Raw genomic sequence first — 13,682 nt, forward strand, 5'->3', positions numbered from 1 at the left:
TAATCAGTATCGGTATCAGCCCCCAAAATCCATATTGGTCTATCTCTAGTGTCTACTGATCAGCTCAATTAAGAATCTTGGCTGTTAACTGTGTGATAAACTGTGTTTTAAAAAAATGGAACACATGCAATACGATGGCCGAAAATTACTGAAATCAAAGAGGGGGAAGTTTTGTTTTCATCTTTTGTGAAATTATCTAAAACGACTAAAATAAATAATCTTAACCCAGTAAAACACTAACACTGTGTTCTCACTTTCTTTGTTGCAGTCTGAGGTCAGTAAATTCAGTTAGTCCCTCTGCAGGACTGACAGTCTTCACATCTGAGCTAATGAATACATCCACCAATTGCAAATCTCTTGATCTCTTATCTCTATAAACACATTTAAATCAAGACACTGTGGTGTGTGTTAAAAATGAAAACACAACATCAAATTCTTTTTTAATACTTTATTAAAGGACACAGTATTCAAGTTAAATCATGAAAGTTTATTCAAATAAATTAATTAATAATGTACAAGATAAAGAAGAATAAAAATTATACTCACCAAAGAGTAGCTTCTGTTGTTTTGTTGAACGACTTTCAGCGTGCACTTCTTCTTCACGGCTCTCTCTGAACTCGTTCAGTTTTTCTGCAGGTGGGCAGGAACCAATCAGGGAGGAGGACAGGGAGGACTCTTCTTTCTGTCTTTACACGGAGGTGCAACCTGAAACACTGAACATGGTAATTAAAACCAAACTTTCATATTAACATTCAAAGGTTAAAGTAGACTTTTAATCCCCTTGAATGACAGATGATAGTCGTTAGATTAGAGCTATGTGAAGATGTATAAGAGTTTCACATTTTAATCAAACAACATTCAATTAATTAAATGTACTTTAAAAGTGGTTTACTCACAGATTATGTGGGGTACGTTGTTTTCTGGATGGATTCTGTTTATTAAACCATTAGACATCTATGTTTTTAACTTTTTAAAAAGCATCTTTGCAGATTATGTAAAACAAAGTGTGTTTTAGGTGTGTGTCTTAGACATTGGTTAATTTACGTATCAATGCTGAAGTTGACTCTCACAAACAGATAACAGAATGAGTGAGTGTGAAATAATTGGGGGCTAAAATAAGTATTAATAGAAACAAAGCTTAATGAAGTGTTCACTGACCCACTCACCTTCACTAACCTGATATTTCTTTAAATCTTCTAATACTCTGTGCATTAAATTTAGGCTTTAAGTTGTGTGTAAATTAACACTTTATCAAACTGAAAACAACTGCCTTTTTTCCCTGTTGTTAATTTACTACTCTGCGTGCCTTTGAGTTGAGTTGCCTCCTGGGAAAAACACAGTTTGCTGAATTAAATGGAATATTCTATCAACGCCTTAATCATGTTTTGCTTTGCGTATTTTTTTTCTGGACATTGAGCGCAGACTGTGTGGGGAAATCTACTGATTCAGTTTTTCAAACAAGTATATTCTATTGTTGATAACAGGTCATCTTACCCACACAGCTTTATCATCATTTGTTAATAACACTTCCCGTAACACAAACAAAGTGAAATCCGGCCTCTTATTATGAGTTTCTCCCAACATCATTCAGTTGTAACAAATAAAGCAGTCTACTTTAAAAAAAAAGTGAATTTATGAGAAAACTTTGAGTAACTGATTTAAATACTCTCATTATTTTAAATACTTCACCACACTTTTCATGTAGCTTGATGCTAAAAGATTATGACAGCTGATTAATAACCATAAAAAATTACTATGCACTCAGACCATCTATAAAGTAACTAACCTACTCCACTGAAAGCTTTTAATGTAATAAAAATATATGTTTAAAAAAGTGTATCTAATTTTGTTTAGTTTCTAAATACTTACACATTATCATAGTCATTGCATTGTGTCTTACTGCTCCTCACACAAGGATCCCAGCAACTTTTTCTACAAAACATTGACTGAAAGACAACAACCAGAAACATCCTTTGAATAAAAGTCTTGGATTCTTATCTTTTTCTAAAACTTCCCTTCAGGACCTTTTTTCACGTTTAATATTGTTTAAGGGTCATTAAATGTTTTTTTTATCCTTGTATCCTCTCACCAGCCCTCTCCATAAGTCTAAAGTGAAGCATGTCAATACGTACCTGTCACAGCAGCTTAGACCATCCAGGTCCAGGGGGTGCTTCAACTCCTGCAGGGGCATCATGTGAGCAAAGGGCTGGAGGGAAGCTGCTCGGGTCCCATCAGTCTGCAGCAGCACATTCAGGAACACAGTGTCTCTCTGATACACATCCTGCAGCAGATTCTGACTCACGGCAGCTGTATACCATCACTTTGCTTTCCTATGTAGTTTGGCACAGAGTGTGAAAAGTGTGTGTATCAGATCAACATGTCAGCTAAAGATTAGGAGGAAACTTTTCTTCTGCCTTTTTTCCTCTCAGGTGTCGTCTTGCGGTCTCCACCTCTCTTCCAATATGAGACACACAAAGCACAGAATCTTCCTTTAAACTCCAACGTAAGAAAAATAAGCAAGGACATAAATACACAAGCCTCCTCCTCCAGCTGCTGCCTGATGAAAAAGAAGAGCGATGCTGTGGCTCCGCTGGCGCTGACAGATTGTGATTTTGGCTGAACTTGATGAGAAACAACCAAAGAGACGATGATCTCTGTGTCTGGCTCTCAGCCACTCCTCAGGACACTCGGGCCAAAGGAGACTGAGGATATGTGGCAATTCTCATGAGACACAGTGAATATGTTTGCCTTCACAGCCAGGCTGAAAAAAGTGCTAAAGTACGGTGAAATTTCTCTCACTGAGGTCATTCAAACAAATGATGATCAACAAAATGAAAACACAGAACGGGGGCTGACCTCCTCCGTTCTCACACCTTTTCTCCTCTGCAGGGGTGATTCTTGCTGTCAAAGTGATAAAGCCTTTAGAGTTTGATAGACAATTCCAAGAACAGAAAAGGTCACAAAAGTTGTCTTCCGAGGCACTTGTGTTTCCCACGAAAGAGTAAATTTATTGAGACAAAATCAAGTGCATTTTGCACTTTGTGTTTTTTGACAGGATTACTTCTTAGGCCCAGGAGCACTGATGTTCTTCATTTCTCTTTCTCTCCAGATATCCTGGGTATACAGCACAAATCTTTTTCCATTTGAAACACAGAACTCAAACCAAATCATGAAAAACAATCATTAGCAGTCCACTCAGAGGGAGGCGTGTAAGGCCACTGGAGGTCACTCCTCTGACCAATCAGAGGATTCCAATCCTGTCAGTCCACTGAAAGCATCTTTTTCACAAACAGACTCCTGAACAGTTATTAGAGAGGTGAATGGTATACATATAACTCTGAATCTGTGACACCTTCTTCCCTGACAACAATACTTCATGCTCTGCTAGGGAGGTTATTGTATCTAGTGACTTAAGACTTATGGAAGTATAGAATCCAATCAACAAATTACTGTTCAACCACTGAATTTGACGAAAATAACAGTACAATATAAAAGGGGCGGACAGGAGGCAGCTCTGCATTCTGAATAGCATTGGAAACAGTAAGCTGATAACAAGTTACTTGCACAGGTTGAAAGGTTGAAGCTTTCTCAACATAAAGGCAATATTTAGAGCTGATTTTTGCAATAACATTTCAAAGAGTTACTTATTTTACTCTGTACATAACTGGTGATGGTATGAATTCAGATTTGGTACCATTTGGTCCTCCTTGAACAGTAATTTAAAGGTGCTTTTTTATGCTTTACAGCTGGAATAATTAATTACATAGAAACAAACTGTAAATAATAACCGCATGGCTCTAAATATTACCTTAGCATGGTCTGGAGTTTAATAAAACACCTTTCAGTTAGAAACAAGCAGGTTTATCTCTCTCTCCCATTACTCTAAGTCACATAAAGCCTTTTAGCTGTAAGGGTGTCTTATTAAACTGGGTGATAATAAACAGTTGCCCACTGCTTTAGTCCACCCTTAAAAACATGTACTGAGAAGTTGCACTCATTTCACATTACCATTTAGATGTGGCAGCATTGATATTTATGGTTACACTACATCCCTTCAGACAGTCATGAATGCATTTAACACAAACAAGAAAAAGTGCATAAAGCTAGATACCAGAGGGGTTTATACTTTTTTTTAATCTGTTAACTCTTTCAGGGAGGGGGGGTAGCTTAAAGCAGTTACTGGCCAAAAAGTAAGAGTGGAGCTGTTTAAATTACACTTGAATCATGAATTAATCAGAATCTATACACAGCAAACAAATAAGTGACATTGATGCCCCTCAATGACATATAAGTGAAGTTTCAGAGTAAAAGCACATTTCCTAAATTAAGAGGTGAATTCTCTGACTTGACTCATTCATAGACTGGCTGCATGAACATAACAATACTACAGACCTGTTGACACTGACCAGTTTAACCTGTGCTGAGGGATAATTCATAAAAAGGCTGAATACTTTGATTTGAGTCTTAATTTTTCTTTTCACAACTGGAGAGCATAAAATGAAATGACATGATGAACTCGTGTTTCTTTCCAGGGAGATAAGGCAACTTAAAGAATCATCCACAGCACTGCTCTGAATGCTATCAGCTCAGAACCTTGAGATGGTGTGTGTTTATCTGATAACTAAAAGGCAAAAAGCAGTTGATCACCTTTATGAATCATTGATTTCAATACTCTATACAAATTCATCGATTTAATGTGACTTTTTTTAACCCTTCATAATGAGATTCAAGCCACAACTCTGACCCTGTCATCTGTTTTCACAGCTCACAGTTTAATAATTCATGAATGTAAAAGAAACACTTTGATTGATCTTTTTTCTCATGATGCTCCTCTGATAATGACCATCAGCATGTACTCGTCCTCTGATTTGGCAAACGCTTTGGCAGCAGCATCCAAGAACTGCTGGGAGAACTCGCACGGGGGGAAAGCATGAAGGACTCCTCCGTGGTCCTTTTCACGACCCCCACGTGCAGGTAGGCTGATGATGCCAGCAGACTCCTTCTGCTTCAGGTAAGACACCAGGTTCTTCAGCGGCCTCTCTGTCGAGTTGCTGACGTCTTGAGTGGCTCCATTTTCGGATTTCACCGGCACAGCCAGGAGGACCGAGTATCCGCCTGGGCCTGCAGCTTTGATGCGACGAGACACTTCATCCAGCTTGGGCTGGTCCAGGCGCAGACGCTGGCTGATCTTCAGTTGGGACGCCTGGCCTTGGGTAGAGCTGCTATCAAGCAGGCTGGTTGCGACTGACAGGTCCCCCTCCAGCAGGTGCAGCGATGTAGGAAAGCTGCTGTTTTTCAGCAAGAGGACGCCCTGCCACACCTGGCTCAGTTTCTGGGCTCGGGCTGCGGGCTTAGACTGCTGACTAGACTTGGAGGAAGAGGAGGCTGGAGCATTCCCAGAACAGCTGTCCTTTTTTGCTGGGCTCTTAGTGGAGTCACTAGCTCTGCGTTTGTGCTCCTTCTCAGAAGAGGAGCCCAGCTCAGCAGGGCTGAGCGTTCTTCTTCTTCTGTCCCCAAAACCAGTCTCTTGTCGCTCTTTGATTGGGGTGGTTCTGCCAGAACGAGGCAAACGTTCAGGGTCACTATAGCGTCCTCCATCTCGGCTGCTGCCTCCAGGACTGCGTTCCAGTGAGCTGCCATGACGACGTGGACCAAAGTCACTGATGTCAGGTGAATGATCTGCCCGGAAACCATCCAAATGTTTCCTTTTGCGATTTGAGTCTCTGCTTTGCAGCTCGCGCTCCCCTTCCATCAGCCAAGTCTCACGGGGACGCCTCTCCTGTCGATCTAACAGGTCAAAGCCAGGTCCTCGGGTCCTGTCATGAACGCCAAGCGTGGACCATTCAGCAGAAGAGTACAGGTCCCTGTCTCTGAATTTAGCTGAAAGCGGAGGAGACCTCTCCCTGGCTCTCACTGGGTCAGTAAAGCGATAAGCAAAAGAGTCAGGAACCAAGTCATAGGGCGGAAGAGGGAGAGGAAGCTGAACATACTGCTGCTGCTGGTAGCGGTGCTCCGTGTCTGCAAAGTCCACCCTGAGTCTCCTGTCCGGCCCCCCGAGAGGGAAGCCTCTCATGTGAGTATAAGCCGCCTGAGCAGCATCCAAACTTTCATACTGAATGTACGCCCACACATCTCCTTTCCTGTAGTCAATTGTCCTGATGGTCCCAAAGCGGTCAAACTCTTTGGCCAGAGCAGGGAGTGGAACCCAGGGTCCAAGGCCCCCCACCCACAGCCGAGTAGTGGGTGTAGGTTTACCATAGCCAATTTTAATCTGGCTGTGACCCACCACCTTTCCAGCCATTGCTATTTTGGCACGATGAGCCATGTCAAGATTTTCAAACTTGATAAAGCCATAAGTGTTGGTCTGGCCTCTCGCTGCTCGCTTTATGTCCACCTCTGTTATCATGCCGAACCGGTCAAACGCCCTCCTCAAGTCACTCTCTGTCACACTGATGTCCAGATTTCCAAGAAACAAAGTCCTGTTGGCCCTCTGGTCATCCTCAGGGCTCAATAGATCCTCCTCACGATAAACAGCACAGTCGGGGATGAACGGGGGTCTGTTCCGTGCATCATACATTGAAAGATCCCTGTCCCTTTCCAGATCTCGCAAGTGTGGATGTGGAGGAGGAGGAGGAGGAGGAGGGGGGAGACGGCCCAGGGCCAGCTGCTGCAGCCTGTAGTCTCTATACCCCAGACCAGAGGGGGACAGCTGTCTCTGAGAGTGGAGATGTCTCTGTCCTGATGGGAAACTGTCCTTTGAAACAGGGGAGCGACTCCTGCGTCGGTTCATGTAAACTGTCTCGATTTTCAGAGGCCGGTCGTAGAGCACCAACCTGCCGCGGGCGTGTTTCGCCGCTCGGGCGTCCTCAGGCCTTCTAAAGTTCACAAACGCCACCTTTTCGTCGTTTTCTCGGCTTATTCTCACACTAACGTCCCCAAACCTCTTAAACTCGTGAAAAAGTCCGTCTTCTATCTCCTCGTCGTTCAGCTGAGAGCCCAGTTCACTTATTTTCAGAGTTTTGTACTCACTCTCGGGGTTTGAAGGTGGCCGTGGGTCGCCGCGTGAACCGGACCTGGATGTTTCTGCGGAAATGTCAGCGCCACCGTACGGCTTGTTCGCCGGGATAACCCCGTATTCGTAACCACCGCCGATCCGGCTGGATGAATTATGTCCGTCTGAGTCCCTCATGTCTCTTTTGTCACTGTGCAAAGTCCGTCTGGATGAAGCACCACTCGGAGCTGAGCCGTTACCGTTGTTGCTTCCAACCAACGCCAGGACTCCGGTCTTCTTGCTGCTCGGGTGGCTTCCTCCTCGAACTCTGCTTTCGTCTGGCACCCGGGGGCGTTTCTTCACTGGCGACCGCTCTTTTCCCTTCATTTTCAGCTGCCCGTAATTGATGCAATGCAGGCCGTTTTATTCACTATTCACTACTGAAATAAAAGAAAAAAACTAGTTATACTTCCTACGCGGTTTGCCCCACACTCTCAAGCGAGCTACATGGCCGCCATGTCGAAAAATTTGCTGTACTGTACCGGAAGTCCCGCCTTTGCGCCTGTGAGAGAATCTGATTGGCTGTGGGGTGTGTCATTCATTTGAAAAAGGGGGGCGCTCGCCTATGATAACCATAGACTGTTTAAAACACGAAGGGTGCGGCTCTACATTGGGGTCAAAGTACAGTTCCAAAGGCTGAAGTTGATCTAAACTGTGCATAAAGTTTATCATTGTGGAGAGGTTCAAGAAAGGACATCTGCATATCACGACTAGATTGTTTAATGTGATCAAGACATGTAAAATGTCAGAGCAGCATTAAAACAATATGGTGTTGGACAGAGCAACTGTCATGTCCTTAAAGTAAGGCGTATTAGTAATAGACTGCATGTGCAAGAACACAGCATTCGTAAAAGAAAAGTTTAACAAATCGCCCCAGGTACTGTATTGAAATAGACTGATAAATTATTACAAGTCTGTTTACATTTGTTTTAAGTAATTTTGTAATGTTTCCTCGTAAATCAACTCTTTGTCCACCAGGAGGCTGGGACATTGGTACACTTTCATAAGGCCATCCTTGGACTACTACCTTCCTACATTTCCAACCTGATCACTCAGGGATGTGTTGATTCCTATGGTTTACGCTCAAACGACCTCTTGTTGCTTTCAGTTCCATTTGCCCGCATAGAACAGGGTAAAAGGGCATTTGTATACTCTGCTCCCTCTGCATGGAACATGCTGCAAAAAGACTGGAGAATAACTTATCTTGTTTCTATAAATGCATTTAAATCCAGACTCAGAGCACTCGAGACAGCCTCCTCAAATTGCACCTGTTTTTCATGATATTACTTTTGATTGTAAATCACCATAATTTTACTGTGTAACTTTGTTGCCTCTTGGCCAGGACTCCCTTGAAAAAGAGGTTCTTAGTCTCAATGGGACCTTCCTGGTTAAATAAATGTTAAATAGATAAATAAAATTAAATAAGTAAATAAATTAGTTAATAAGTAAAAATTAAATTAATGTTTTAGTTATATTTTAATTTGTATTATTGTGTAATTTTTATCAATATTTTATCTTCCATTATATTTTTTATTTGGGTGTATCTAATGTTTAAACAGTTCAACCAGTTTGAAGGGTTGTTTTTAATTTAATGAAGAAAGGGAAGAAAATTAAAGTACTTCCAACGTGTACTGCTGTTCTTTCATCAGCCTGCCTCAAAAATAAATACAGGATATTGACCACTAGAGGGCACAGAGTTTCCACCTCAATACTTGCTGCAGTAAACATTAAATCAGTGGTTTAGACCACATGTATCTTGCCCTCTGACTGCAAAACAGACCATATACAGTGACATCAAGCAGGGTACTTAAAAACTTGGTATTTGTGTTTTTTTATGTTGAGTTTGACACATCAAGGCCCCACTTTCCTCTATCCACATCCTGTCTCTAATTTAAATCATCATGTCCTATTTAATTTACTGGCTATATACCTGTCTTGTCCCTGAGCTTGTTTTGTGGGTTTATCTGGTTTGTTGCTATCAACGACCTGCTACTGTGGACTAGCATGACTCCACCTGCTGTGGCAATTGTAGGCTCACCATCATCATCATTATTTCCACAACCTAGTTTTGAGCTTTTCACCTCTAGGTCTTTTTGCATTGCTCCCTAACCCTCCTCCCAACCCCAAGAGATAGACTCCTCAGCTTGTCTTGATGCTGGGTCTCTTGTTCAGTAGATAAAATCAGTGGGACTGGACCTGTTGTTATTGTTGGAAAGTTTCCTGGGCTAACATTTGTTGTGATTTGGTATATTTGCACTATGAATAAAGATGAAATGATTGATTAATAATATGATAATAATAATAATAATAATAATAATACATTTTATTTCAGGGCGCCTTTCATAGCACTCAAGGTCACCTTACATCAGTTGATTGACTTTACCAGATATTTGAAATTTAATCCATCTATAATGGTATGAACAACTTCCAGCTCTGTTTTCTTTACATTAAACTGCGGTAAGTGAAAATATAAAGTGTGTGCAAATTTTAATGAACAGATTTCTTTACTTGCTGATGTCTGTTTTTTACGACTTAGTTTAAGCTTTATATAAAAGCATTAGAATAAAGTTGACTTTCACAAAAACTTCACATTAAATACAAAGATACATAGCTCAGTCATCTCAAACAATAGAGCCTGAGGCTCTTTTTCTATTTATTTCAAGTCTGTAATCTCTCTAACTTTAATCTTTTTCCCTTTTTTTCCCCAGGAAGCTGAACCGTATTATCTGTTGCATCAACCTTGTTGTACCAACAATTCATAAAGCATGCAGCGTGCTCTGCTGTAAGAGTATTTTAGAGGGATTATTTTGTCTAAAAACATGGGGATGAGAGCTTTGCCCTCAACCTTGCAATCTTGACTGGCCCCTCTTTGAGAGACCATCTGGTAAAGTACCTCTATGGACCATCACGTGACCCTGCACAGGTCCAGCCAAGCAATCTGCCACCCAGTTTTTAAAATGGGTTTTAAGTGTAAAAAGAGAATGGGGTGAGGTGGGGGGATCTTTTCATGTTTTAAATCTCATTTTAATGCAGGTCAGTTGTATTTTACTTTATTTAAATGTAATCACAAAAACACAGATCTGTCCGTGAAATTGTGCTTACACATAAAATAATGACAAAGCTATAAAAGAAAAAACACTGCTGTTATCAAATGACTGCATTATGCAGCCCTGAATATGCTTCAACTCATCATCTGTTAATAGCCATCAGATTGGAGTGACATGTGGAGGTTTCTGTTAATGAGCTGTCAAACGGGGAAATCGCACCAGATTAGTGAGGAAAAACAGCTTTTAATGAGTTTCTATTTTGGTGTGCGGCATTAAGGTGAACAGCCTGTCTGACACACTGCACCCAAGCTTTTATGTCGGACAGACGCTTGGTTACAGATCCATGTGTGCACGTCTGTCATCTAAAATAAAACCAGTCCTCCACCTGTCTAACCTGAGCCAGCACACAATCTATGATCTCTCTCCCATCATGCACAATCAAAGGAAGAGCCTCCCACTGATGGGAAAATCTTCTGAGAAGCTCACATGCAGATAGCTCCTATTTTTCTTTCTGTCTTAATTCAAATTCAACTCAAAAACTCCAACAACTTTAATCACATGTGGGTAGTGAAATATGTGATCTAGTAGTGTAATGGTGTTACTGAGCACTGCAGTGTGACTGTCAGAGCCGGACATGACCCATTTTCTCCACTGTCTGAACACCTGCACAGCCCAACCACCCTCCAGAGCACTGATGCATTCTGGGAAAGCAGGAGCTGTGATAGAACTGAGAGGAGATGCATCATAAATCCAAGACTTTAGGGCACTTTTTAGTTACAAAAACAACATTAAACAAACATGTGTCTGAACGTGTTCTTCTTCTTTATCTTAAGTAAAACATAAATAGTTCCTTTTTATGTTTCTTTATATAAGTTAGCCTTTTTTACACAGTATAGTACAGGTTTGTATGGTGAGCTATCGAGAATTTTTTGCAACATTAACATTTTATTTCAACATTTGCAACACTTATTAACATTAATTCAATACAAATGTTTTGGTTTTATCATTGTCTGAGTTATGGGTGCACTGACCACTGAGACAGTGACAAAAGGTGTTAATTGTTTTGAAATCTCATATTTTCAGTTTCATCCTCTTGCTTTCAGAAGGAAAAACAGTGTTAATGCAATATCTGAGATATCTCAGCACTCTGTTCAGGCTGGAGCTTTTTTTAGGAGCTGAGAGTGACCCAGACAGCACGAAACACAGGGGAAGAAACAGGAGGGAGGGAGGGAGAGGGGGAAAGGGATGGGGAGGGAAGAATATAAATGAGACAGGAGTGAAGGAAAAGTACTGGGCGGATGTGGCGGTGCAGATGCAGAATGCATGAGTGCACGTGAGTGGAAGTGGGCGTATATGTGTGTCTGTGTGTGTTGGGGTAGTAGGGGGGCACAAAAGAAAGCTAGTGCTGCAGAGCAGAGGAGGAGACAATGTGAGGTTGAAGGCAACCGAAGGTGAACAGCAGAGAGGAGCAGAAAATGCTGTGAAAGGGTGCTGACGTCAGACAGCAACCAAGGATGTTTGAAGTAAAGATTTCAGAGAAAAAATCTTCCTAATATCAGGAGAGGTGCAGTGCAGAGGGAAGTGAGAAGAAACAAATATGATGGTAATTAAACGTAAAGGGATAAAGTGAAATGGTACTGAAAACGTTTGAAAAACAAACTAACTGCCAGGCTTGGGAGCTTACTAAAGAGAGATGTTCAGATATTCAGAGTTCCCATAAGAGGGATGTAATCATCTTTAAAGATCCTTGATCTTTCCTCAGATGCCAACAAGACACTGAAATTTTTCCTTTTGCGTTTAGTTTCTTATCACCTATTGGATTGATTGTCATAAAATACTGTACACACATCCGTAATCCTCCCAGAATAAAACTGAGTCCCTTTAGTTAGCAGGTGACTCTTCTGACCCACAGTGTGTCCTTGTTCATAACTAAATATCTGCAAGGGTTGTAAAAGTTAGCAGCAATCCCACAAAACTTTGATTCCAAACAATGTTCATGTTCAACCCAAAGGACCCAGAGACACATAAGCTTAACTTCAACATATCATTGCACCTAAACAAAATGGCATATCACAGTTTTCATTTCCACGATCGTTTTTGATCTTTTCTCAAATAAAAAGTGGTGAAACACTGGAACAGGACACTAAATGCAGGTCTGAGAACAGAGACATTTCGGGGGAAGTGGAGGCAAAGCAAAGCTGCAAAGCCCTGGTGGGACTGTTCGGTCATTTGCTAACCAGAGAGGGCAGCAGCGCTGCTTTGTCTTCAGTCCCACAGGCATGTGTGACTGCTGATGCAGGCTTAATAAAAACCATAAAATGATGTGCTTGTATCGTGCAATACACAGCTGTCCACTTAGCAGACACCCTGCAGCAGCAGAGGCTACGCTCCCATGGCCAACAACCATCATTATCAATGAGAGGCATTTGTATGTGAGTTAGTTTAGAATGAATTAATTGTCTTGTATCAATGTACTTTTCTTTAGCTGCTTTTGTAATACTTTAAAATCCTATCAGACTTTTCTGTTAAAGATCCTAACTTCAGAAAGTTACCTTTAAGCAAAATATCAGGGCAGGAAACTCAGCAGGTCTTGTATTTGTGAGTGACCAAAATGCACGTGTTTTTTTTTTCCAATCAAAGGGGACAAAAGAGTTAATTGAGGCAGGAGTGCAGAAAAGAGAGTGCAGGGATGAGACTAAGTCTGTCATATGATCCTGAGGTTGCCACAGCAACTGCTCCCAGGAGTCTGCTCCAAGAAGGTACGTCAAAAGCGGCACAGAGTAAGGGCCGGCTGTAGAAATGGGAAAAGAGAGACCGGACACGGAGACACATAAACAAACTAAACAGCATCCTCCTGCAAAGTATCACTTATACACCCTATATTGCTTGATATGAATGCGGGAATGTTAAATCTTGAGGTATTTTTGACTCTATCATCAGTTTGTTTTCTTATATTTTTCAATTTGTATACCTCTTCCCCCACATATCTACATAACTAAGACCAAACTCCAACAAGGGAAGACAACAAACATGACGAAAAAATAAATCCAAAAGGTCAGAATGATTAATGGTCTTCCTATCATATCATTCTCTTCTATCTTGGTGGTTTAACAGGGTGCTCTGGTGGGCTGGGCCATGATTTATGGTCCCCTGGGTGACTTTGCCTGCAACACTCCTGTCACATGTCTAAATTATTTTTTTTACAGAGAAATGATCACACTGAGCCTACCCAGGGACTTAAAATTTGATCCCAGAGATGGAGCAGTTAGATAGATTATAGGAGAGTCATAGTATAGACAGAATCATGCTCTGTATCCTCTTAGATGGTGAAATTAAGCTCCAAAGAGGAACTTGATAAGCACAGATTTACCTTGCGTGTTCCAAGTGTCGACCTTTGTCTTATTTCTCCCAGGATTTCAAACTGAGTAAAAATGAATGTTCAAAAGATTGTAAAAATTACAAGATTACAATTTTCAGATTACATTTTTGTTTTTGACTTACATAAAGAAATCAACCAGTGTTAATCTATGTAGTGCTAAATCACCTCAGTGACATCATTTCTTTGTTTCTGGTATGGAGTTTTA

General features: G+C 41.2%; 1 pseudogene; it reads right to left on the bottom strand.

Annotated features, from left to right (window-relative positions):
• Positions 1–433: 433 nt before the first annotated feature.
• LOC141791407 (RNA-binding protein 15 pseudogene) lies at positions 434–7,562 on the bottom strand (annotated as a pseudogene).
• Positions 7,563–13,682: the final 6,120 nt, after the last annotated feature.

The sequence above is a fragment of the Halichoeres trimaculatus genome, unplaced genomic scaffold, assembly GCF_033239565.1.
Source record: "Halichoeres trimaculatus isolate MK-OKI-2021-1 unplaced genomic scaffold, fHalTri1.1 fHalTri1_scaffold_1, whole genome shotgun sequence".
Taxonomy (NCBI): Eukaryota; Metazoa; Chordata; class Actinopteri; order Labriformes; family Labridae; genus Halichoeres; species Halichoeres trimaculatus.